This window comes from Podarcis erhardii (genome assembly GCF_964252035.2).
Source record: "Podarcis erhardii genome assembly, chromosome: 7".
Taxonomy (NCBI): Eukaryota; Metazoa; Chordata; class Lepidosauria; order Squamata; family Lacertidae; genus Podarcis; species Podarcis erhardii.
The window spans coordinates 36,085,217-36,109,269 of record NC_138511.1 but is presented as its reverse complement, the minus strand read 5'-3'; the positions used below and the strand labels follow the sequence as shown (position 1 = coordinate 36,109,269).

Sequence of the window (24,053 nt, the reverse complement as noted above, 5' to 3'; positions counted from 1 at the left end):
ACCAAGTATGGATGTAATTTCCCCCAGCACTCAATCCCAGAAAACAGAAACAAAACCATCCCAGAACACAGGCTAGTGTGCCATCTCATTTCTTGACACTCAGATTCTGGTTTCATTCCGTCACCTGAGCTGTTCTCTTGCAGCTTCGTTGCTGTTAATTGAGCCTTTGTGCCAGCATGTGCCCCAGTGCTGGCGCTGGGATGTCCTGATGCCACAGACGCCACTACTCCATGCAAATGATTATTGGAGGTATCCAGCATGACGCAAACTTTGGCTTTTTTTCGACATCAGCAAAGGAGATAATTACTGTCATGTGTATGATTTGAAGGGGCTGTGTGTGTGTGTGTGTGTGTGTGTGTGTGTGTGTGTGTGTAGGCCTCGTGGCTTTCTTGTCAAGTTAGAAGAATTCATTAGAATTTCCAGCTGCCAGTAAAAAGCCTTCCTACATTCTGGGAGGTCCCAGTAATGGGGAAACACACACAAAAGGAAAACAGTTGTGCCAAAAACACATCCAGGCTTGGAAGCCATTTTATTACTCACACAGAAATAACTCTGGCTGGAGATCCTGGGCCTATGTTGATCTGCGTTCCTTCTTGCAGAGAACAGAAATTCCCATGTAAAATGTGTTAGGGATAGGGCTGCCGGACCTCCAGGCTGACCTGAAGCCTCCACGTTTGCCTGGTCCCCTCCAGGTGGGTAAGAGTGCATTGTTTTGTTTTGAAACTAAATTAAGACTATGTGTGTAAGCTTCAGCCCCACAGGATCTGTCTGTGAATTATTACATAGGCTCTCGGCGGGGGGAGGGGGGCTGCCTTCCTTTGCTCCCTCCTCTCCCAATTAACCTCCAGGGCTCAGTGGTAGCAGGGAAAGCAGAAGAAGAATCAACAGGGGTTGCTCTCAGGTTTTGGTCTTGAAATTTCAGGATCTGGGGTGCTCCTGAGTTGGCAACTTTAACTGAATGGGCACTGCAAACTGGGGAGAGCCAGTGTGGTGTAGTGGTTAAGAGCGGTAGTCTCGTAATCTGGGGAACCGGGTTCGCGTCTCCGCTTCTCCACATGGAGCTGCTGGGTGACCTTGGGCCAGTCATACTACTTTCAAGTCTCTCAGCCCCACTCACCTCACAGAGTGTTTGTTGTGGGGGAGGAAGGGAAAGGAGAATGTTAGCTGCTTTGAGACTCCTGAAGGGGAGTGAAAGGCGGGATATCAAATCCAAACTCTTCTTCTTCTCTTCTTCTTCCTGTTCTTGAAACATCCACTGCCATCCAGGCTCCTTTCAAATAAGAGCCAAGATGTTTTGCTGGCCTTTCCGTTCTCATGGAATGGAAGAAGACATAGGATTATGGGGACAGGAAGTATCTTGTGTGGTATGGGGATATAGAGTTGAAATCTTCCCATCACTTCATCACACCTGTACTGACTTCCTAATAGGCATTGCATCAGGTTTATTACTAAGCTTGCAAGTGGGCTGTTTGCACCAGATTTTCATCTAATGGCTGCTACTTGTTTGTGGGTGGCTGATGCTGCCTTGCCTATCTGTGTGCCTAGCTGCTCCCCCACACTCAACTTTGGTAGAAAGCTGACTCCTAGAACATCCTTCCAGTTCAGGAACTGCGGAGGGCGAAACACTGAACTGTTTTCCTTAGGAAATGACTAGTGCAGCTGTGCTTTTATTGATTTTAAGCTTGGAAAGTGAGATGTTGGAGAAGTGCTTTCTGGTATATAAGAAAGCTGACATGTTGCAAGTTCAAACTTTTAAATATTATTTTAGCAGGCAAGCCACCAGACCTCATGGAAGCAGATACCTTATCTGGCTTACTTGGTGCCATAGTACAAAGCCTTAATCCTGCCTGACGTATTTGCTCTGCTCTGCCAAACAGAATGCTGGGTTTGAACACTGGAGGGTGCAAAGAAGGCTCAATGAGGGGTGTGGCCTAGGGACAGGGGGCCTGACTGAAGAGGAAGTGGAGCCTGGGAAGAGTCCCTGGAGGGCTACTTTTGGTCCCTGGCGCTGAGGTTCCCTAATCCTGTTCTAAGTAAATATCACAGGGCTCCACAGAGCACAAATTTGACATCTGCTGCTCTTACACGCATACTAATACAGGTGCTTATAGTCAAGACTCTTCTGGTTTGAGATTATTCTCTTTGTGGTCATCTCCTAGACTACTGCTCAGAGGGTTGGACTAGATGACCCTTGGGGGTCCCTTCCAACTCTGATTCTATGGATTTATGATCCCCCACCCTCAGGAAATCCTGTTGTTGTTGTTGTTGTTGTTGTTGTAACAATTTACTTGCCCTTTGCCCTAGGGCCCCAGAACAGGTTACAACTGTTAATGCACTTTTTTAAAAAATGAAGAAGTTCAAAACAACTTACAATCATAGAAATAAGGTGGATCCTAAAAAGATATATCTCAATTGTCGAAAGCCAGGGTAAGGAGGTGTGTTTTCAGTATTTGACAAAAGCTATACAACGAAGGTGACAGACGCACCTCTAAGGGGAGGGAGTCCTACTACTTAGGGGCTGCCACAGAGAAACCCCCTCTCGGGTGGAGCAACTACCAAGAGGGCCTTTTCTGTGATCTTAGCATCCAAGAAGGTTCGTAGTATGGAAGAAGGCAGTATATCTGCTGTCCCCCTACAACAGTACAGTGGTACCTCGGGTTAAGTACTTAATTCGTTCCGGAGGTCCGTTCTTAACCTGAAACTATTCTTAACCTGAATGGGGCCTCCTGCTGCTGCCACGCCACCGGAGCCCGATTTCTGTTCTTATCCTGAAGCAAAGTTCTTAACCTGAAGCACTATTTCTGGGTTAGCGGAGTGTGTAACCTGAGGCGTATGTAACCTGAAGCATATATAACCTGAGGTACCACTGTATTGTAAAGCAACTTGCTTTTTTTAAAAAAAAAACACACAACAGACTTACAGTTCAAAAATCATTGAGCCAGATCATTTCTGGAGGTCCCTCAACAGTGCTGAATTCTTCGGAGCCTCCTTCAGCCCTCTTAAGCACATGATCCCCACACCTGATGACTTCAAAAGTAAATAGAAATTAGGGAAAAAATAAATTGGGATAGGACTGGGAGGGGGGAAGAACACTGGTTGTCTGAATCCACCAGTTGCCCCAAGTATATAGAAGCAAGCAAAACCAGCTTGCCAGGTTTTTAAATCAATCTCTTGCCAATGTCTGAACTTTGAAGTCAACAGATGGGTCATAATGGAAACAAGCTCGTTGCCTCCCCCCCTCCCCACACACCTGGGCAAAAATCCCTCCCTTCGAGATGAATTTTGCAGAAGACAGATAAACTGGAATTACCCAAGTGTTCTCTGGCCCACTTCAAAGGCTGTGTTTTTTCTGAGGACATAATCAGATTCTGATGCTCAGAGCCTGGGCCCTACCAACTGCTCATTTGATCACAACTCAAAACGGTTTTGCCGCAGAAAGATACCTAATCAATTACAGAACAGACATCTGCTCCAGCTGACGTTACTGATGACTTGGTAGAAAGAATGTGCACTACAAAGTACGGCTGCAGAGGGAGGGCGAGCAGGTGGCTGTGGGACGGAGAGGGAATTAGTGGGGCAAGAGTAATTGCAACTGGCCTTCGTGTGATCACTGAGAGGGAAAAGCAGGGGGCCTATTGGTCCCCAGTTGCAGCTGGGCTCCATGCATCCTTACTCAGAAACCCCACTACCATACAGACAGAACATTTAAAGCACTATCATACCACTTTAAACACTCATGACTTTCCTCAAAGTATTCTAGGAGGTGTAGTTTCTTAAGCAGACTGAGAATCGTTAGGAGACCCCTATTCCCCTCACAGATTTACAGCTCCCAAAGTTCCTTGTGAAGAGGGATTGATGGTTAAGCCACTCTGGGAACTGTAGTTCATTGGGGGTGTTGGGAACTGTAGCACAGGGAGTAGTAAATGACCATTCCCAGGATTGAGGGAAACCACATGCTTTCAATTCATCTGGCTTTGGAACTCTCCCCAGGCCACATACCCTCACTGATTCTCCCCAAGATTATTTTACCTAGCTGAAATCTGTCCTTGAATTCTGATCATGCCACTTTCTTCCCTGGATGGAACGCAAACAGGGGTGCGTGCAGAAACCAGTCTAGCGAACAATGTAAATATTTTACATATATTGCTCTGTCCACTTTTATCACCAGCCCCCAGAAGGGAATGTGGCCCTCAGCCAGAAAAGAGTTTCCCACCTAAGGTATCCCGCAATTCTGGAACTATGTATGCCATTAATAGAACACACCCAAAAAGGTTCTGTTGGTTCAAACTTCTTTTAATCAGGCAAGGCTAGCCTAATTCATCCCCATTTAAGTCAAAGGAGGTTTTTTTCTCCCCCCCCCCCCGCTTTTGTTTTTTCTCTCCCCCTCCCACCATCACAGATCATTCTGAGCCATCCAGTTCCCCCGCCCCGGCTCTTTTTGATGATTTCGTTGGCTGGTTTCCATTGAACATTCTTCATTGATCAATTCACTGGGCCCAGCTTTATCCTTGCCCAATCAGGACAAGAGCCCGCTGGATGGAGATGAAAATGTGCCTTGGAATCCTGTCTCTCTGCCTGTTCTGGCCAGGAGTTTTCTAGCATTCAGCAACCACACATGCGCACACACACACACACACACACACACACACAAACAAACAAAAGCTTACTGAAGCCCGGCCAAATTTTAGCTGAATCACTCTGCTAAGCAGAGCTGCCAAATCTGACCCCCCCCCCCCACACACAACACCCAGTGAAAGGCTGCCAATCTTTTGTTGGGAATAGGCCTCTTGACATTTGCTCAAGAGCAGCAGTGGCTCAGTAGCAGCAAAAGTCTCCTTGCATTGGGCTTCCGAAAGCCAGGGGTCTACTTTAAGTAATCTGGCTACTTCTCCATACTCACCGTTCTTCTCAGGGGCTTATGCTTGCTTTTTGTTATTTTATGCACAGAGAAAGCTATAATCTAGCCTTGGAACAACACACACACACACACACACACAAAATTTGCATTTAGGGGGCTTCTTTGCGGCACCAAAATAGGCAGAAGTTAAAAGCACTGTCCGTGCGTGGAGTGAATGGCAAAGGCTTGTTTTTCATCTTGCCTTTATTGAGCAGATTCCCGCAGTTTACTTTTTTTCCGAGCATCTTCTGGCATCTTTGGATCAGCCGACAAAGAAATTCTTTTTGGACTCAGCATGCGGTCAAATGAAGATCCAGTTCAAAGTGACATGAAAATCAGAAATATTGGGTAGATAACAGGTATTGTCTATTTCAAGGCCTCTGTTCTTCATTGTCAGTAGTCCCCATAACTGGAGAGACATGCTCACAAAGAAGTAAGAAATGTTCAAAGTGGGCAACAGATGCTTTATTAGAAGGCAAACCTTGCTCTTTTTTCTATTCATTTCATCCTAACACAGGCAGGTTTCCAAGTGGGAAAAAAGCAGCTTTGAAGTTCTCTTCTTCTTTCCTCTCTCTCTTTTATTTGATGGGCTTTAAAAAAAAAAAGAGGATCCTAATTTCAAATCGCCAGTGAGGCCTTCTTAATGCTCTTAAGCTACAAAATATTATAATGCTGTAATAACAGGATCATTACCAGTCCTCCTTTATATTTAGCACCTTGTCTAATTACTTAATTGGAAAGAGTCTTCTGATGACTAGCTCTTGCCGAATGAGCTTCCCACAAAGAGAGACCCCAAAGTCACCTTGATCTTGGCAGGTACGGTGTGAGAGTGAACCTTTGACTTTAGTAGCCTGGCAATTGTTAAGGAATATGTTCCATTGCCCTGGTGGAAATTTTCTCACTCTCTCCCCTCCATATATATATATATATATATATTCCCAAGAATTGTACTTTAGATATCACTCAACGTTGACTACTATATTGTTCCGGCTGCTAACTGACCAGCCCTTTGTCAGGCAGATTGTTAATAGTCCAAGACAGTTGGGTGATGCCTCATCAACAAGAGCCAACAGATAAGAAACCATCTCTTGATAGTTAGGAATCTCTCTGTGTTTTGGAATAAGATACCCATCAGGGTTTGTGTTTTGGAATAAGATAACCCAACTCTAGCTGAGGGAAGGGGCAGAGAAACAGAAATTAGGCAGAAGGAAAGAGAGTAGAGTTTCTAGTTGGACTTACCTGGGCCTGGGAGGTGCAGTCACGGTGGTGGTGGTGGTGGGGGCACTGTCCAAGTTGCTGTCAGGCAGGTCTGCCTCACAGGAGTTTCATAACTTTCAACAAAGCAAGTATTACAAAGGCAGTGTAAGGCTGCATTTTATTTCATAGGAAGGAAACTTCAGCTGGTACTGCCGTCCATAGAACTTCTCACCACTCGGAGAAGTGAGGAGCGCTTTCTCAACTGAGTGAAGCAAATGGCCTGCTAAATGAGGGCAATGGCACATCTAGTCCAGCATCCTGTTCTCACATTGGCCAATCAGATGCCTACAGGAAGCCTGCAAGCAGTACGTGAGTGGAACAGCACTCTGCCCACCTGTGATCCCCCCCCCCAAAAAAAACTGGTATTCAGAGGCATATTTCCCCCAACAGCAGAAGTGGAACATAGCCATCGTGGCTACTAGCCATTTTTTGAAATGAACTTTTTCAGATTAAAAAAACTACAGTTTAAGGGTGGGGGAATGAATGTAACCACATGCCTCCACTAGAAGCCAACAAACAAAAAGAGGGGCCAAAGAAATCAACTGGTGAAACATTAAGAGAAGTGTTAATTTGGCTTCGGGAGAAAAGCCACAAGAGGGCCATCTCAGTCTCCCAAGAAGAGCCGTTCCAAGGTTAGGGGGCTACAGGAAAGAAAGGCCTGTTTCTTGTGGAGGGTAATCTAGGCTCCAGCAACATCTAGAGGACCACAAATGCCCCATAGCTGGAGTCCACTTCTGTCCATGCCCTTCACAAAATCTGATAGTCTTTAAGGTGCCACAGGACCTTTCACCGATGGACTACAACTGACTAATAGGGCTACCCCTCTTGAATTTTTCACCCATTCAAGGATTTACATATGGTAGAAGGAAAAGCAAGCATGTGTACAAGAGAACATGTGACCCAGACACTCCACGTGGCAGTTGTGGAAGAGTCATTGCTCAGTGGTAGATAATTCATGGTGCATGCAGGAGGTCCCAGGGTCAATCCTTGGAGGTCTGCTGCCAGTCGTTGGCTACATTCACAGTGTACAAGCAAAACTCCCTGATATGGCTTTAAATGGGTAGGGCTTTCCCCAAAGAATTCTGTGAGCTGTTGCTTGCAAAGGGTGCTGAGAGTTATTAGGAGGCCTCTATTCCTCTCCAAGAGATACAATTCTCACCCTGTGAACAGGGATTGACTGCTAACCACTCTGAGTATTGTAGCTCTGAGTTGAATAAGGGCCTTGTAACAGCTCTCAGCACTGCTAACAAACTACAGCTTCCAGAATTCTTTGGAGGAAGCCAGAACTGTTTAAAGTGGCATGAAACTGCTTTAAATGTACGGTGTGAATGTGGCCACTGTGGCCACTATTGAGCTAAATGGACCAATGAGCTGACGTGTTATAAGGCATCTTCCTATGTTCCTCTAGTTCTCATATGAGCTTACGCCTGACTTGTCAGATACAGGAGCTTCTGCATCAAAGGAGAAGGGAAAGATAATCCAGGCCATGTTTGTTCACATACAGGACTGAGCGTTGAGCTTAACATAAATGATGGCAGTTGCCTTATGCTCTCCGGCTGAGAAAGGTTCCCCACCCCACATAGTCATTACACCTCAAAGCTGTTATCTGCTTATTCAGAAATAATTCTGATTCTGTGCAAACCTGCATTATTACTGCCAGCAACCTCTCATTTGTTTACAGCAAGGGGTGGGGGAAATGGCGCTATTCAACAGGGCGCAACGGAAAACAGCTATTACTTATAATCCGCAGAACCTAGGCATTGTTATTTGCCGTTACTGACATTATGCTCAAATACTAAACTATCAATTTCAGAGGAATGCAAATCTCTCTTTATTATGGCAACAACAGCAATTTCCAATTGTCATCCCTTTTGTGCTCGTAAGTGAAGAATTAAAATGTCAGTGTTCATTGTTAGTTCTTCATATTTTATGGATTACGCTTTTTGTGCGTGTGTGTGTGAAAATGTTTTGGAAGCCACGCCACAATAAGAGAACTTCACAGAGGCGGAAAAAGGAAGTGAATTATTTAACACACGGAGGCGATGAACTTCATTATCCCAAATACAAGCATATTGAAAGACGCTTTGCTGTGAAAAGAGAATTCAGTACAGTAACATGAAATTGGAAACACTGAATGCCTGCACAGAAACAAAGGCGACGATCTACAGAGAACTAATCTAAAAGGCAGCGAGATGCCAGGTAGAGGAGATGAATAGATTAAAAAGATACCAAATAATTGTTTCCCTGGCATTGAAGTTGACCTGATATAAAGTCATTCATGTAGCATAAATGTCCAAAATTATTTTATTTTTATCAGGGCTGCCAACCTGAATCAAGTTAGCCTGGAATCCTGACCCCACTTACCAGGGAGTAAATCGAATTCATTGGGACTTACTTCTGAGTAGAAGTAGTTAGGATTGCAGCCTTAGAATACTATCTGAACCCAAGATCCACAGGGATGAGAGAGCTTGAATTCAGAAGATCTTGGGCTTTCCCAGCTCAGCTGATGTAAGTTAAACTGGAGTAATTTATCCCAACGTTAAGTCACCCTATTACTGCCATAGAGATACAATTCCCAGAGGTCCCTGGGAAGAGGGGTTAGCTGTTAAACTGCTCTGGGAATTGTGGGTCTGTAAAGGAAACAGTCTCCTAAGAACTCTTAGCACCCTTAACAAACTACAGTTCCCAGGATACTTTGGCGGGGGAAACTATGTCTCTTAAAATGGTATCATAGTGCTTTCAATATATAGTGTGGATGTGCCCAGAGATTGCTATGTGGGGAAGTATCCTAAACTGTGCTCTCCTGTTGGAAGCCTGAGGTCGTACAGCCTGGGGAAAGCTCTGTGTCATGTGATTCTGCCGAACACTAGAAAAGAAATACCACTTACCAGAGGTCTGGGGATTTCTTAAAAGATTTGCTGCTGAAAGAAATCCAAAGTGGTACTTCCCTTGGCCTCGCTCCCACACCTAAAAGCCACAGACACATCTGGAGCGGTTGTGTCATCGTCATCTCGCTTGGAATCCTGCAACTGAAAGGTTTTGTTTTTGTTTTTTTTACACTGCAAGCTCTTCAGGGCAGGAATGTTACGTGTTATGCTGTATGTTTATGGTACTCTATAAATAATGGTTTTCCCTCCATTAATTATTTTTGTTCCCTAGTTCCTTTAAGTGAACACAGCCATTTACAAGTATATAAAACACAAGCCTTTTCTGCCCCCGAGGAACTTGTAATGTATAAGATTGCTAACACTCCATGATTTGTGGAATGTGCGTTACTTATTTCACAGGGAGGCAGTGCGATTTCATATCCACAAAGGAACGGAAGCGTTCGCTTAAGCAGTGCCTCCCATCTGTTCGAGGGAGAAAGATTTGGGGTTTCCAAGGTCAAAAATTCAATAAGGCTTTAGGGAACAGAGTTTGGGGTCGCCAACAGTCTTGCATTAGAAAGAAACTCGGGGTAAGAGAACAGGGCTATGTAACTTTACCCACTTTCATAGGGTCCCTACAGGCAAGTTGGGGATCTTTACTCAAGTACAAACACACACACACACACACACACACACACACACACACACACACACACACACCTACCTCCTTCAAGGCTGGCTTTGGCTCTGGCCTCCCAATAGTCTCCACAAAAACAAGCAGGGAAAGACTCCTGTTCCAGAGCTGAGAAAGGAAAATAAGAAGCATATCTTCAGTTCTGAATGAGAGAATTCTTGAGAATGTTCCTCCTCCTTCTGTTTGGTACATAGGTTGCATCCACACCAGACATTTAAAGCACACTCATACCACTTTAACAGCAATAAAGGTAAACACAATGGGACCCCTGACCATTGGGTTCAGTCACGGACGACTCTGGGGTTGTGGCAATTCCCAGCAACCTTTAACATACTAAAGTTCCCAGGATACTCCACAACTGCTAAGGTTGTGCAAGAGGGCTTTAAGTAGGTGATGAAGAAGGTGTAGCCTTAGGAAGCTGCCTCAGACCTAGTCAGGCTGCCTGTTCATAAGAACTAAGATGAGTCTGCTAAGATCAAGCCAATGGCCTATCTAGTCCAGCATCCTGTTCTCACAGTGGCCAACCAGATGCCTGTGGGAAGCCTGGAAACTGGACACCAGTGCAACACCATAGGTCAGTGGTAGAGCATCTGCAGAAGGCCTTGGGTTGAATCCCCAGCATCTCCAGGAAGGTCTGGGAGAAACCTCCCCCCCTAGTCTGAAATCCCAGAGAGCAAGGATCATTCCTTGTGGACAATATTGAGCTATGATGATTCAACTCAGTGTAAGGCAGCTTCCTTTGTTCCTGCGCTGAATCGACCCAATTCAAGGTAATAATGGCTGCAAAGGTTCCCAACCAAAAACAAATTGCAAAAGGTCTCCTGCATATTGGCAAGATTTAAAAACACATTGTCATGCCTTGCTCAGAATGGGTTCCAGAACTGCCAACTGCAGGGCTGGGGGACCTATGGCCCTCCAGATGTTGTTAGATTACATCTCCCATCATTCCTGGCCACCTCAGCTGGAACTGATGGGAAATAGGAGTCCTAAACATCTGGAGTGCCTCAGATTCCCCATCCCTGGTCCACCGGAAGAACATCTGAAGGAACACAACAAAGTTTCTTTTCTTATCTACCACTGAGAACAACCTTTTAACTATGGGCAGGTCCACACAACACATGACTTCCTCCAATGAGTCATGGGAACTATGGTTTGCCAAGGGCACTGGGAATTGTAGCCCTGTGAGGGGAAACTATACTTCTCAGGATTCTTTGGGGATATAGTGTGCTTTAATTGTTCATTTAATATGATTTGACAGATGCTGAAATGTGGCATATTAGGAAAGAGAGCCTTTCACTCTTAACATAATCATCTGTCAGTATTTTAAAAGAAACCCCAAAAGATAGAAAAATACATTTTACATGCAAAAATCTGCTTGGAAGAATAGGAATGTATTCTTAAATGAGGCTGCTTTCAACGAAGCCAGTCCATGGGTCTATCTAGCTCCATCTTGCATACAGTCTTACCTCGGGTTAAATATGCTTCAGGTTGAGCGTTTTCAGGTTGCATTCCGCGGTGACCTGGAAGTAATGGAACAGGTTACTTCCGGGTTTTGTCGCTCACACATGTGCAGACGCTCAAAATGATGTCACGCGCAGAAGCGGCAACCCGCGCACTCGCAGATGCGGGTTGCGTTCTGCTCAGGATGCGAAGGGGGCTCCAGAACGGATCCCGTTCACATCCAGAGGTACCACTGAACCCTGACTGGCAGCAGCTCTCTAGGATTTAAGGCAGGGGACATTTCCAGCTCCACCTGGAGATGCCAGGGATTGAACCTGGGATTTCTGCATGCAAACCAACTGCACTAGAGTGAGCTAAGGTTAAAGGCTGAACTTTTATTCATACCAAAAAGAAGAAGAAAAGGTAGATAGAGGGAATCTGTATAAAAGTTGCATTCTTGAGACATTTTCAGCTGTTACATTTTGAAAATCCTCTTTTGTCAGTGCCAAAAGTTCACAAAGGGAGATCTATGAGTAAAAATTTTCCATTTATTCTTGAAGTGTTGCTCTGCCTGACCAATAGTGTCAGAAGTGCGTAAAGGATGATCTGAACAGAGAGTTGCCTTGTTATGAACCAAATACACCATCCCTTGTAAGCAACTCCTTATTCAGACTCCTGTTCAGGAACTTGGATATGATCACAATGCTGGAAAGGTCAGGAAGTACCTACTCAAAAGATGGAAAATGTTTCTATAATCAAATACCGGGTGAATAACCTCTGGCATACTACTTCCTCTTAACTCACTCAGCTTTTAACATCTGGACCTGGACTTAAGGGTACTTGACACAATTAGGCCTGTAAACGCTGTGTCTTTTAAAACATCCTGCTTTCATGGAAATAGTTTCTCCAATGGTGGATACCTGCTCTTGGCTCAGATAGGAATTGCCTCAGTTGAACTTTCTCACAAAGTTTGGGGAAAGGGCATCTACTCTGTGTGCAGAAGGTCCCAGGTTCAATCCCCAGCATCTCCAGGTAAGGATGGGAACAGTGGAGGCTGGTCCATTTGGGCGAGGAGAGCACTGCTCCACCAACTTCACTCCACCCTCAGTCAGTCCCCAACTTCCTTCCTTATGCAACCAGCCCAGAGGGAGGCACAATCTGCCCACTTCCTTTTCTTAAATCTTAGTGCTGCCTCTTGTAGAATTCAGACAGGAGGAGGAGGATGGGGACAAACTAGAATTTGTTGGCTCTGCCTGTGATTGGCTCTTTGGCTCCATCTACTGTTGGCCTCCTGCCTTGCCAGTCCCAAGCCACTACTGGCTGGGAATCTTCCCAGTCCCAAACCCTGGAAAATCACTTCTGTGGAGACACGATGTTGCCAGTCTTCATGTCAGGTTTGCAGACATCTTTGTAATGCAGAGTTGGTCTGCCAATTGGCCTGGTGCCAGAATCCCCAGAGCACACCCCTGGGGACCCTGCCATTTTTCTTTCTCTGGACATGACCAAGCCAGTGTAGACGTCGCCAAGACAGGAGTGTGAACATGCTGGGAATGTGGGCTTTGGGGAGCACATCTTTGTTTGGAATTCTGTCCTCTTGTGTGATACCTAAAATCCTTCTGATGCAGTGCATGTGGAAGGCGTTGAGGCATCAAACCTGACGGTTATAAGTTGAAAGAAGATGAGGAGAAATAGATGTCACTGCCCAGTTGCTCATTGGGTTTCCACCAGGCAATCAAGCAGAGGGTCCCAATGTTGTGGTGAAATGGCAGAAGCTGGTGGTGATGGCAGTGAGGAGGGAGACTCCTGCCACATCTTCACCATACAGTGAGTGGTGAACACCACCTCAGCCCTTCCATCACTGTGGTCTAGCTGGAGATGCCCTTATATTCTTTCAAATAGCAGAGAGGAAGCATTTCTTCACAGCTAACATCCCTGAACAGAATACCATTTCAGCATTAGGTCTTACGTGTCTAATCTCAGCCCTGTTTAAAAAAAAGAAAAACCAGCTTCAACCTAATGATTTTATTTTTAATGAAGGCACAAAGGAAGGAGACTGGTGTAAACACACTTGTGTCCCGAAGTTTGTTTGGAGAGGAGATTGACTTTCAAATTAGCTGGCTTTTCAAACATTTCAAAAAACATAGTCAAAATGCAAATGGGGCATAAATGGCCCTTTAGTAAATGCTCATTCAACATTTATTCTTTCTCAAATCATCTTTTTAAAGCGCTTTCATGGTAATGTTGAGACGATGTGACATTAGAAAAATTGCTTTGACATGCTAAGGGGTTCCCAAGATTAACAGAAAGAGAAGGAACAAGATAACGCTTTCAAAAGACCTATTTCAGAGGAATTATTACTTCCTTTGAAAGTCTTCCAAGGTTGCAGTGCATTTAAGCTTGTTGGCATACATGTAAATGAAGGACTACAAAAGTATTCTCCTACATTCAACTTGAATTAAACCTTGAGGCTAATGTTCAGGAATGACAATAAAGGCTGGATCTTTGGCTGGAGAAAATAAAAACCTAAAAAGGACCCTTTTTACTTCAGATATCAATGAGAGAGAATTGGTTTTTCTTCTTTCTTTCTTTTTTAAAGCATAACTATATAAAAATAATCATTTTAATTCCCATTATGATATTGCTCAGGCCATTGGCCTTGATCTGATTGAATAAGAGAACTTCTAAGGATTACTTTTTATATAAAAAAATACATTAAAGCATTAACATATGAGGAACCAGCTGCAAGAAAATAGCTGCTCCAGCATTCTGAACAGGTGGCTTCACCATCAGTTTTTGTCTACAAACATTTGGTTTAATAATAGGGGGGTGGGGGGATATTACAGGAAATGTATTGGCCTAGTTCATAATGGTATACCATGGTTTATGAAACCATGATTTTGGATATTTATTTATTATTATATAAATAATAATAATAATATATTCCCCCTGAAAGCAGTTTACAAAAAGAATAAAACAATAAAATTATCAGTTAGAATAGTTTAAAATAGTTTTAAAAATTCAAATAATAATTAAAATCAGTAATGAACTAAAAACATCAAAACACATGTGAACATTGTACATACCTGGGTAGGTTTGCCTTGGGCCAGATTCAGCAGGTTCTTATGTTCTCAGGACTAAACAAAAATGTTTCTTAGCAGGTGCCGAAAAGAGTATAGTGAAAGTGCCTGCCTAATGTCAATAGGAAGGAAGTTCCAAAGTGTAGGTGCTGCCACATCAAAATATTGATTTATTACAAATGCAGAATGAGTATTATGTGCCACCTGTAACCGTGCCTGATCTGCAGATCAATTTGGCTGCATAGTGTTGTACACATCAGAGAGGAGGAGGGGATATCTTCACCCAACATACATTACCTTTTTGGTTTCCCTGCCCATGCAACATATACACCCCATGATCAGAATGCATGTACACAAAGTTGTTATCTCCGCATGAATGTTCATCTACTCAAGTGCAATGGTTGTCTCAAATGTCCACACCTAGCTTAAGTACAAGGGATGCGGGTGGTGCTGTGGTCTAAACCACTGAGCCTCTTGGGCTTGCCAATCAGAAGGTTGGCAGTTCGAATCCCCGCGATGGGGTGAGCTCTCGTTGCTCAGTCCCAGCTCCTGCCAACCTAGCAATTTGAAAGCACGCCCCCAAAAAGTGCAAGTAGATAAATAGATACTGCTCTGGTGGGAAGGCAAACGGCGTTTCTGTGCACTGCTCTGGTTTCGATGTTCCATTGCACCAGAAGCGGTTTAGTTATGCTGGCACATGACCCGGAAAAACTGTCTACGGACAAACACCGGCTCCCTCGGCTTGTAAAGCAAGAGGAGCGCTGCAACTGGACTTAACTGTCAGGGGTCCTTTACCTTTACCTTAACTACAAAGTGAATCTGGCTGAATCCTCTAGTCAGACTGAAGCTGGATTGAGATGGGTGGGACTGGAGCTTTAAAAGAGGATCAGACAATCAACAGAGACTAGTCAAAATGTCTCTGCTCTAAGTGAGGAGAGTGCTGTCACACTCAAGTCCTATTTGTGCTCTTCCCATAGGCATCTGGTTGGCCACTGTGAGGATACTGGACCAGATGAGCCACTGACCTGAACCAGCAGGGTGCTCCTTATATTTTTATGTTCTGGAAATGGAGATTTTGAGATAATTTCCTTGTAGGGATGTGATGTCCAGATCTGATGGCTCCTCCAGGTCATTGGCAAGGGGGAGATTTGCTGGAGGGTCATGTTCTGAACCCTGACACATGGTGAGCAGCGAGGAGGAAGTGCAGAAAAAGATCACCCACCGTTTCTCATAATGCTGGAATTTCTGGACATCCAAGTATGCTGAATGTTGGAAGATTCAGGACAGACAAAATGAAGTACTTCCTCATGCAGCGCATAGTTAAACTATATTATGCCAATAAAGGCTGAATGAATGAATAAAGGAATGAATAGTTAAACTATGGTTGCTCCCAGAGGAGGGAATGATGACCACCAACTTAGATGGCTTTAAAAGGGGATTCGACAAATTTATGGAGGATAATGCTACTTATCTTATGTAGCAGAACTGTAATGATGGACCCTTGAGGCTAAACCTAATATACCACAGGGTTTTTTGAGTTTGCCCCAGAAGTGTGGGGGCTGGGGCGGGGGGGCAGAGAGAGATGCATTTTTTATGAATTCAGGTATGCAGATGTTTTAAAAATGGCCCAGCTGCTCTCAATTTTTCACATCTGTCCTCACCCTAATGCAATTCCATTATGTAAATTCCAGCATTTGCAGCAGCATGGTTAATGTTGCAGGGCGAGGTTCCTATTCACAGTAGAGGAAAAGATAATCCACAATGCAACAGATAATAGCCGATTGAACCTTGCAGAATACAAGCTGTTCAAGAGATGCTTAGTCCTGTATCCGAAAGCTCCAGCTGCATTTCGTTAGAGGAATGCCGGATGTGCATTCTTAGCAGGCTCTCGTAATGAATAAGCTATTCACATGTCAGTGTGGCATTATGCTTATCTTATATGTGGCCAACATATAGAAAAGCAAGCCATTACCAGGATAATTAAAAATAGAATGGAGCATCTCCTATCTGTATCCACGCCAGAAGCTGATCTGAATCTCTTCCATGCTAATTTAAGCACCTTAAAAAAAAACCCCACAACAATTCTGCATTGTAAAATGGAGCATCTCAGTCATGAAAAATTATGTGATTCCAATCTCCTTCCCCCTCCCCCCCCCAGAACAGAGACGATAGTTTTATAACTATAGCAGCCTTTTCCCCATTGGCAGCGGGCGAAAACAATTCCTACACATTCTGAAGGCAGAAAGCCTACAATGGCTACGAGAATAGTAACATAATAAGGCAATCATTATGTCCTTGTCCTTGTGTGCAGGGAAAATGCAGGCACTGATTTTCTAATGCGCCATCCCTACCAACAATTTTGTTTAGGTTCATGACATAAGGTTGGACTTGTGAAACTGAGGGGTAGGCCCACGGAGGCTGGCCCATAAGGGTGAATAGGGTGCTCCCCCACCAACCTTAGGGTGCATTCAGACGTGGAGACAATTGCATTAGATTTCCTGATTAGAATTCTGGCACTTTTGTCCCATTTTCTAATGTTCCTCTCACACTGCAATACTTGTTGCATTATGAAGCTGAGACTTTTTGACCAAGAGTCTGGCATGTTGCTCTAAATTTCATTCACGTCAGAATCTACTTAAGAGGGGTTTTTTAGGAACATAAAAAGCTGCCATTAGTCCATTCCTAACCCTACCTAGAGATGCCAGGGATTGAACCTGCGACCTCCTGCTTGCAAAGCAGATGCCCTACCACTGAGTTACGGCCCTTCAGGGTTATGAGAGCCCTGAGCTCTACCAAATGGAGCTAGGTACAAAATAGTAGATGGGAGATGGGTGGAACCAGGTGCAAAATGGTGGCTCAGAAAGGAGAGCCCCAACACCACCTCATGAGTCATACACCAATATGAATTCCAGTAACAGCCAATGTAGTGTAGTGGTTAGAGTAATGGACTAAGACCTGGGAGACGGGGGTTCTAGTCTCCACTAAGTCATGAAGATCACTGGGTGACCTTGGGCCTGTCACTGTCTCTCAGCCTAACCTACCTCACAGTGTTTTTGTTAGGGGAAAATGAGGAGAGGGGAAACCATGTATGCCACATTGAGCTCATTGGGGGAGAGATGGGATATAAACATAACAAATAAATATAAGTGTGAACCTTGAGTTGTTCAGGGATTCAAACAACTTAATTTGGAAGGCTGAAGAGGCATCCTTTTGTCGATATTGTTGAAACAATTCAGAATCAGAAACCCTTGCAGATCTGCTGCAAATCAGCTATCAGTAGATTTATCTTTGGACCATCCCTGCTTTGTATGTTCAGAATTTCGCCCGCACACAGAAAGATACTGTTAAGCTCCTCATCCAAAGGAAATCCATCTAATAGTGTTGCTGTCATGCAACCGCACGACACTTAGTTTTCAAAAAGGCCCACTTCCCAGTCTCCACTGCAGGGCCGGTTACTGTCACAGACAACTAAGCTAGACAAAGCTTTGCTGTGACCAATGCCAGATTTAGGGTGGTGCGGGCGGTTCCCCTGCACAGGGCACCAAGCCAAGGGGTGTGTGCAAATTAATAATAAATAAGGAACTATTGTGAAAATAAGAAATATACAGGGAGCGCCAACTTTTGTCCTCATCCAGGGTGCCATATTACCGAAGCCCGTTGCTGCTGCTGTTGCTGGGACGAAGCGTGGCAATGTAACTTGCGCCGCTCAAAACTCGTCGGCGAAGTCAACGAATGCAGGTTACAGATACAGATGCATTTCTCAACCTGCACATTGCCTGGAATTACATGCTCTTTGAATAAAGCCTTCCGCGGCTCCTAATTGCTTAATTAGGGTGCAAGCTGTGTGGGCTTGCCTTTTGGAGGACTGTCACGCTCCATCCCACAGGTGGCTGCATTAGAGTTGCGGATAATGTCGCACGTTTAGATATTCCTTGTCTGACTCACAAGGGGGCTGCCAGGTTTAATTAACGAAACTTTGCAAAGTCATTCCCAAGCCTCAGATGTGGGAGAATGAAATGCCGTTTTTGCCATCACTGCTAAAATACCCCCAGCTAAGCCGCCAACAGACATCATACCTGAGCATTCAGGATGCTGATAAGAATCGCCTTTGATGGCATCTGCACGTCAAAGTCTGGGAAGCTTTTAGAGCATAAATTCAAATGGGTTGTTTGAGGTCTCAGTTTCTAGTGTTTCCTACTGAGACTGGGGGTGCGGGGAAAGGATGACTTTGTTGAAACAGGCACAAGAGATGATGAAATGAAGGAGAAATGGGCGGCTGCAGACGATGTCATTAATGCCAACACTGCTTTAAGACCACAAGGGAGTCCACTATCCTGGCATTTAGAAAGTAGTGAAATTAGATCCATAAATGTCTGAATATGTCTGGACGTCAATACTTTAAAAAAAATAAAAAAATTTTAAGTCAACAATGATTGTTGGGATGGGAAGAGAAATTTGATTCAGTTCACATTTAAATGCAAAATCACTTAATTCACATTTTGCAAAGCAATATATGAACAGAAACATATTGCAATGCAGTTCCCCAGCCAAGTGATGTGTACCAAAAAAAAGTGTATTGGGGAGGAGTTTGCATATAAATGTAAAAATAATGTATTATGTTTGGGAAAGTTGCTTTTCAAACATGTCATGTGTATATTAGAAAAAACTGCATATAGTACATATGTGTATATTAGGAGACATTTGTGCTAAAATGATGATGACCTTTCATTAGTTTGTTTTTTTTTAAATCACAGACCGATGTGGAAATATAGAGAAATTAATTTAAGGTTGGGAAAATGAAAAACTGAGAAAAAGTGAAAATGTTGTGTTTGCCCATTCCCACCGCAGACTCACCATCTTAAAAAATGCAGGAGACAAAGGGTGGTGGAGTGTAAGAGAAATTTGTTTTGCACTAGCTGACATGGGGAGAGTTAAAGAAAGAGAGAAAAATGTGAAGATGTTAACTAACCTGGGACTAGGAAAGAGAAAATCATGTGGTATTAAGAAGCTTGCACTGAACTTTATAATCCTGGTACATGGAGTCCCCCCCCCCCACTTTTCTTACATGTGCATCAGCATAGCTTTTTTGTTTTGTTTTAAAAAGTGATAAGCCTGCCCCCCCCCCTTAAAAGCACTAATTTATAATTACCGCCCCTCACATTCTTATTTCTTTCCTTATTAAAATGTTTATATTTGACCTTCGGGCCTCAATATACTCCCCCTGCCGAAGGGTTTTGCTGAAGTCAAGTGATAATTGTGACATGCAATGGCATAATTAGGGTAAAGGACTTTTTCTTTTTTAAAGAAAAAGAAAAGCCTGTAAAACATACATCAGATTTCTAGAGGAAGATTGAATAATCTTTGATTTGAAGTGTGGAAATCAATTGCAGGCATGAAGAAATCCTCCTTTCTTGTCAAATGAAGAGAAGCCCGGCTATGTGGTCAGTGGCTTGGGTTTAATAACGCAGAAGCTGAAAGACATTTAAAAAAAACACAACTTGACAAATCTGATATTTTAATCCTGTCTTCTTTTTTGCTGTTTGTATACGGAGTGAAGGAGATTGATAAGAAGCCATTAAAAATGTGTATGTTACTCAGCAGGGCTTTTATTCGGGAACATCTAATATTCTTGGAAATTTGATTTCTCCTCCTTCTAACAGAACACTGTCCCTTACTTAGTGTGAATCCACTAATTCAGATTTGCATGGATTATTATTGAACCTGGGTCCATCTGCACTCAAAGTATGTATGTGCTCTACCACTGAGCTATGGTCTGGCTTTGGAGAAGTGGAGCGCTCAAATCTCAAAGAGAGCAGCGAGATAGAGAAAACCTGGTGATGCGTTTCAAGGCAACATTGCCACCTGCAAACACATATGGGGGATTTGGGTCATGTAGCTTCTTACCCCCCCCCCCCACCAAACCCAGGGCATCGCTACACTGCAAACCCTCAGGGGCTTGTATCCAATTTAACTATCATGGTATTTCTGTAATATTTCCATTTTGAAGGGAGCTGAGATTTCTCTGTTATAAATCCCTAGCTTCCTCCCAAAGAACTGCAGCTCCTAAAATTCTTAGTGGAGAAAGAATAGCTTTGAAATCAGATTTACAACGCCGTCCTGTCTTTGTGTTACGCCAGCTGGATGAAGTTAGAAATGCTACTAAACCCCTTACACCACCATTAACTCCCAAGTTATTCTGCTGGAAGGAAGTTACGATCACATATCTTTGGGGAAGTGAAAACTCTTATGCTGTTTTAGCTAAGGCAGCACTGGTGGTGGTGGGGATGACGATAACTGTGCAATTCTGGGGGTCTGGTGCAGGAGCATCAATTTGGTAACCAGTTTATTTCTCCCCTCCCTTACCAGCATAAATTTATGGCAGCGAAAGAGCTAGCAGAACTAAATTCATAGAACTCAATCAACAATATAGTGTGCTGGGCCCGGGGGTAATCCTTGAAACACAGTCCAGGACCAGTCCAGAATCCAGAGGTTCTGCTAAGAGTCAGTCCGACAGGGCCGAGGCAGGAAACCAGGCAGGAAACCAGGCAAGAACAGGTACAGGCAGGATCTGGCATACAGCAATGGTCTGTCAGCCTTTTATCTTTGTTGGGGTAACTGCCGGTCCTGATCCCCCGGCAACTCTCCTCCCTGTTTGGCCTGAAGGCGAGCACTCCTCCAGCAAGTACTCAGGTCTCTCCTTCTCTCAGACCTTAGTCTCTGCAGCTCGGGAGACGTCGGTGGGTTATTAGACCCAGGGACTGCCTCAGTCTCCTCTGACCCAACCGGTAGTGGAGCAGCTGTAAGTGATGGCCCAGCTGAAGGCAATGAGGTAATCCCAGCATCTGGAGCCAGGGCAGGCTCAGGCCTCTGACTCGGCCCAGCTGGTGTTTGTTGCAGGGGGAACCTGTGCAGACTGGGACTCTTCAGGATCAAGCCCCAGACTTGGTTCTGATGATGCCTGAGGTAAAGGATCTGGTGCAGACTGAGACTCCTCTGGTTCCGAGTCCAAGCCCGAGTCCCAGGCCATCACATATAGAAAGTTGCTCTTCCTGACCACTTCCTACATCTTCTTCTTCAGCGATCACTCGTAGCTGAGTAAGATTGTCTTCCATAAACACGGTTTTAACAATGAGTTCATAAGTGACTGTGGAGGCCAATTCTGGATCCACATGTCCTTCCACAGTGGGGACATTGGTTTCCGGGTAGGAGCTGATCACGGTGTGGATTTGCCAAGCGTGCCTTCTTCCTAGCATGTTTCTCCCTTGCGTCCTGAGTTCGAGTGTCTTCAAAGCCCATGACAGCTTTGGTAAAGGCTGTTCTTCAACTGGAGCGCTCGCAAGCCAGTGTTTCCCAGTTGTCAGTGTTTATACTACATTTTTTTAGATTTGCTTTGAGACAGTCTTTAAACCTCTTTTGTTGACCACCAGCATTAAGCTTTCCATTTTAAAGTTCGGAATAGAGTAGTTGCTTTGCAAGACGATCATCAGGCATCAGCACAACATGAGCAGTCCAGCGAAGTTGATGTTGAAGAATCATTGCTTCAACACTGGTGATCTTTGCTTCTTCCAGTACACTGATATTAGTTTGCCTGTCTTCCCAAGTGATGTGTAAATATTTTTGGAGACACTGTTGATGGAATCTTTTGAGGAGTTGGAGATGACGTTCATAAGTGGTCCATGTTTCACAAGCATATATTAAGGTTGGTAGTACAATAGCTTTGTAAACAAGCATTTTGGTTTCCCTGCGAATGTCCTGGGTCCTCAAACACTCTGCACTTCAGTCGGGAGAAAGCCGCACTTGCAGATGTCAGGCAATGCTGGATTTCGGCATAAATGATGGTCCTTATGGAAAGATAACTGCCTAGGTAGGAGAAGTGATCGGCATTTTCCAACATTACACCATTGAGTTGGATTTGTGGCACTGCAGAGGGGTTACTTTGTACTTATTGATGCAGCACTTTGTTTTTTTGGATGTTGAGTGATAGTCCAAGCTTTTTGTAAGCTTCTGCAAAGATATTTAGGATGGTTTGGAGGTCATTCTCAGAGCATGCGCACACTACGTTGTCATCAGCATACTGAAGCTCTATGACGGAAGTTACGGTAACCTTACTCTTTGCTTTCAACCTGTTCAGATTGAAGAGCTTTCCATCTGTTTGATATATGATTTCTACTCCGGTGGGGAGTTTCCCTTCAACCAAATGTAAGATCATGGCAATGAAAATAATGAATAGAGTTGGGGCAATGACACAATCCTGTTTAACACCTGATCCCACTGTGAATGGTTCACTTTGAGAGCCATTGTTATCTGCGATTGTTGCTGTCATATTATCATGGCTACCATGATAATGCATAATTATACATAGGATACCAACAGATCATTAAGATACCAATGATCTGTGTCAGTGTTGTTAGCAAAGTGACTTAAATTATGCAGGTGGAGTTCAGAGAGCAAAGAAAACCTGATAATGCTTTATTGAGGAAAGCTGAACAGAAACAGTGTATACCGGTAATTTGAGGAGAAAGGCATAGGGAAGTTTTCTCTTTCTTTCTTCAGGCCTTGTACATAGCAGGGAGACATTCAGCCATTATCCATACACACAGGATAAACTGGGCAAATTAAATTAATTTGCATTTATTTTCTTCTGAAAGAACTTTTGGAGCAATCAAGGCTCATTTTGAACACAATCTTAACTACCCTATGTTTTCCGAACCAAATTCTACCTCCAAGTTTCTAAGCTATTATCTATGAGCCTGAGTACTAGTATTAGAAACACATTTTAAAAAAAAAAGCGAGAAAAGGAAAATGATAATAAAACCATCACAATGCCTAATTCTGGAACTAATTAGTAGACTCCATGAGACTCTTGAGAGTCCCATGGACTGCAAGAAGATCAAACCTAACCATTCTTAAGGAAATCATCCCTGAGTGCTCACTGGAAGGACAGATCCTGAAACTGAGGAAGACTCCCTGGAAAAGACCCTGATGTTGGGAAAGATTGAGGGCACAAGGAGAAGGGGACGACAGAGGACAAGATAGTTGGACAGTGTTCTCGAAGCTACCAGCATGAGTTTACCAAACTGCAGGAGGCAGTGGAAGACAGGAGTGCCTGGCGTGCTCTGGTCCATGGGGTCACGAAGAGTCGGACACAACTAAACGACTAAACAACAACAACATTCTTTCACAGCAAAATCACAGAATATAGAGAACAAAAGTGCTTAAAACTGAACACCTCAAAATTGGTGGGGGGACTCACTTTTTATTTAGTTATCTTTAGAGAAATACATGACATTTCATTACTGATGTCAAATGCTGACAGTGTCTCGGTTAAATTTCATGCTGCATATTCCCAATACTGAAGGTTCAGCAACATAATGAAAATAATATTGATATGGTTCAGTATTTAATCATGTGCTTTCCCCCCCATTTTTAAAATTAATGATAATAAAAAATAGATGTTGAATATTGCATTTCAGTGCAATTGTATAATAACAATCTGATCAAGGGGCGCACCTGCCCATGCAGTTTAAAAAGCAAACACACACACACACACACACACACACACACACACACAGGAAGTTGTCCTCTCCTGGTTAGACCATTGGTCCATCTAACTCAGAAGTTTGAATCTCAGGGGTAGACAATGCAGCATCCTCCAGATGTCACTGTGGTATAGCTCCCATTAACCCTGACCATTGGCCATGGTGGCTTGGGCTGATGGAAGTTGGCATCCAATAACGTCTGGAGGGCACCACACTGGGTATCCCTGGTCTACACTTACTGCCAGCAGCTGTCCAGGGTTTCAGACAAGGAATATTTCCAAC

At 43.9% G+C, this 24,053-nt stretch overlaps 1 long non-coding RNA gene across 1 annotated transcript in view, besides 1 other annotated feature; it reads left to right on the top strand.

The window, feature by feature from the left end:
• Positions 1-512: 512 nt before the first annotated feature.
• The window catches only part of LOC309346512, a 67,313-nt gene continuing 43,772 nt past the window's right edge, over positions 513-24,053 (top strand). The window contains exon 1 of the long non-coding RNA XR_014158653.1: positions 513-692. This is a non-coding gene — a long non-coding RNA (uncharacterized lncRNA). The remainder of the gene's footprint in view (positions 693-24,053) is intronic.
• Positions 9,043-9,177: a sequence feature (RNA overlapping with rRNA (AC0ZRL_020874) was converted to a misc_feature.).